Genomic DNA, 3854 nt, shown 5'->3' with positions numbered 1-3854 from the left:
GCCCGGACGTGCAGGGAGCACGTGACCCTACCACTTCCTGCAGCCGCTAGAGGCGCGGTTGCTAAGGAAACGCGGCAGCACACAGAGCGGCGGCCCGCGGGGAGGATGCCGGGAGATGGGAGGATGCCAGGAAATGGGAGGTGCTAGGGGTTTGGAGAGAGACCTGTGACCCGGCAAGAGGAGCCTGCAGCGAGACGACGCGCGGTGGGCGTCTCAGCCGGAAGTGCCTCGCCCCTCACAGGGGCCCGAGATCTATTTTGCCCTGGCTAATGCCCCGCCAGCCACGAAGGAGCTCTTGGAAGTTCCAGTTGCCGGTGCCCACAAGGTCACACCTGGCTTTCCCTCCCCTACTTGGCATTCTGAGTGAAATCTACTCAGATGCCTGGTTCGGCCCAGTGAACCCGGAAGTGTGTGGACGGCTGGAGCAAGCCTTAGAATAGAAGGTCGCGGGAGAAAGCCCTCCTAGTTCCTGCCCTCCTGGCTCCACCCCAAGAATACAAACTGTTCTCCAGGATTTAGGAATTAAGCATCTTCCTTTGCTAAGACCACAAAACGACTACGAATAGTTTTCTGTAGTTTTCTTTTTTTCTCCTTGTGCATCTGAATCAGTCAGGGGCGTATTTCAATCCCGAGCAATACTGTTCAAAATGGAGACCTACTTGAACAATTAAGAGGACTTCGAAAGAGTCATCTACTACCTGTTTTTATTAGCTCCATGGGCTCTTTTGGCAGCATGTGTCTCCCTAGATCTCAACGAGCCCAGCATGGGTTCTTCCTCGGTCCTTCTTCCCCCTGGCCGCCCAGGATTCTGAGGGCTTTCAGAGGAGAACTCTGACGCGCTATTCTCAGGCTTCCACAAGCGAACCTTTTTTTCAAAGTGATCATCCGCTTCGTCTTGAGTGGACTGACATTCTTTAGTTGTAATGTGGCTGGGAAAATGTATTCCTTAGTAAGTGTATTCAGTATTACACCAACACTAGTACCTAATTACTGGAAATCTACTATCCAGTTAGTTACTGGACGTAATAAAAATATATCTGTGTTGCTTAAGAATGGTGGCTCAAGATTGGGATTGGCTCAGGTCCAAAACTTATTTATTAAAAGGAGGAAAAAAAGGCCTCTCTGTGTGTGCATATATATATACACTTCTAAAATAAAAGCAAGGGCATCTCACAATTTCACATCTATGTCACCGGAGAAAGGATGCCTTATTAAAAGGAGGGTAAATGGGTAGCCACTTGAGAGGAAGAAACAACAGCCTCACCTCACGACCTACTATTAAATGAATTCCAGCTGTAATATATTGCTTTTTTTTTAGTTTTTGAAGGTTGAATATTGGAAGAAAATACTTGGTGAATATTTTTCAGATAGTGAAGTGGAAAACTTTGTGAAGGTGACAGCAAAGTCAAAAGCAGTGTAGAGAAAGAGTAATCAATTTGACCATACAACATTTAAATTTCTACATGAGGTAAAAAAGTAAAAACACAATAATCAAAATTTAAAGACAAACCACAAACTGGGGAAATGACACTTTAACATGGTTTGGACAGTGGGTTACTTTATTGTAAAAACGAACTCTTTATCAGTAAGGGAAAAGCAGTAGAAATACAAGCAAAGGACATGAAGAGGCAATCTATTTTTAAAGAAATACAAATGGGTAATACTTAGATGAACAAGTATCTGTGTAACAGGAGAAAGGCAAATTTGAGTTATAACCATTTTTCCTCTATAAAAATAACAATGCTTAAAAGAGCAATCCACAATATTGTACAAAGTGAGAAAAAAAAAAGTAGCTCTTATTCATTTCTGGAGTGGTATAAAATATAACAACTTTATGTGTATGTGTGATTGTGCGTGTATGTGCACACGCTCAGTTGTCCAGTCGTGTCGAACTCTTGTGACCCCATGGACTGTACTCACCAGGCTCCTCTGTCCATAGAATTTTCCAGGCAAGAAAACAACTTATGTATTTCTTTAATTTATTTGGCTGTTCTAAGTCTTACTTGCAGGGTGTAGGATCTTTGATCTTTGTTGAGGCATGCAGGATTTTTAGTTGGGGTATGTAGGAGCTAGTTTCCTGACCTGAGGTCAAACCTGGGCCCCTTGCATCAGGAGCTTGGAGTCTTAGCCCTTGGACCACCAGGGAAGTCCTAAAATATAACAACTTTTCCATAGAGGGCAGTTTGGCAGTATGTATCAAAAAAACATAAAAAGTCATAGCTTTTGACTCCTAAATCTTAGGAAATAAACATAGGGTGTAAATATTTACTTACGGACATATTCATGATATAATTGCTCACAATAGAAAAAATTGTTAGGATTTCAAATAGCAAGTAATTATCACTAATAATTAAAATGGTGCATCCCCATGGTTCTTTAATCAAAATATATTTATTGAGCACCTAACTGTACCAGGTACTATTCTAAGCAATGTGGATAGAGTAATGAATAAACAAGATGAAGTCCCTACATTGTTGAACTGACATTCTTATTGGGAAGCAAATAACAGATAAATTTATCATGTGAAATAATGAAACAAACATTTACATTGTCAGGTAATGACATGTGCATTATAATTTAAAACTTAAATGATAGAGGCAGAATTTTTAGATTGGCTGGTCAAGGAAGCCAATAATCTTTGAAATAATCTTTAAACATACATAAATGAAGTGAAAGAATAAGCCATGTGTGACTATCTTGGAAAAAATTTTTCAAAGCAGAGCTAAGTATAAGGTCTGATGACAAACGAGGTAGCCAGTGAGCAAGGATTCACTGAGAGCTGAAAGGATCGCAGGGGCCAAGTTGGACAGGGCCTTGTTGGTGATAGACAAGAATTTAGGTTTTTTAAGAGTAGGGGGGGCGGTGACCTTAATGATGTTCTAGAAGAAAGAAACCTGGCTTCCTTTTGGGGCAAAGGTGAAAGTCTCTTCTACTTGGTAGGAAGTTGTAAGCTGCTGAGGTAAGCTAGAGTGATAGTGGTGAAGGAGCTGAGAAGGGCTTGAGGCATCGTATTGAATAATTATATCAGAGGTAGATAGTAAATGACAAGTGAATGTGTTCATATTAGATTAAAACTATTGTGCATGATATGATTTCACTTTTGTAAAAATAACAACAAAGAGACACACACAATAAAAGGATATATGTTATATCTGGGTGTAGGTTTTATTTTTTTACTCTCCACTTTCTAATTGTTCTAAGGTAGCATTTTATGGTTTTTGTTTTTGCTAAGAAGAAAAATTATTTTAGAAAAAAATAAATACACTAGATTTAGTTATGGGACACGGCAGTAAAGTTTTTTTTAGATTATTAAATCCGTTCATAGCAGTTTACAGTCTCTAGAGCACTACCGGGCTTCCCAGGTGACTCAGTGGTAAAGAACCCACCTGCCAATGCAGAAGATGCAGGAGACTCGGGTTCTATCCCTGGGTTGGGAAGATCCCCTGAGGAGGAAATGGAAACCCACTCCCAATATTTTAGCCTGGAGCCGTGGACAGAGGAGCCTGGTGGGTGGGCTGCAGTCCGTAGGGTCAAAAGAGTCAGACGTGACTGGTGATTCAGGATTCATGCAAAGCACTAATAAAGCCCTTCCATCATATATTTCTTCAAAACCTTTCTAAAATAACAATGTTGAAAAGGTACATATTGCAAGGCTTCAAACTAGTTTAAGAAAGACGTCACTCAGAAATTAATGTACTTAATTCTCTGTAGCATTTAAAAAGAATGGCCAACATATCTTTTATGAGAATATCAGTGTAATATTTGTATTGGTTCTATGTTTTGTTAAAACAAATTACCCCCAAACGAAGCAGCTTAAAACATTTATTGTCTTGTAGTTTCTGTAGTTTGGGAGT

Source organism: Cervus elaphus, chromosome 9 (assembly GCF_910594005.1).
Source record: "Cervus elaphus chromosome 9, mCerEla1.1, whole genome shotgun sequence".
Taxonomy (NCBI): Eukaryota; Metazoa; Chordata; class Mammalia; order Artiodactyla; family Cervidae; genus Cervus; species Cervus elaphus.
This window is presented reverse-complemented; position numbering follows the sequence as displayed.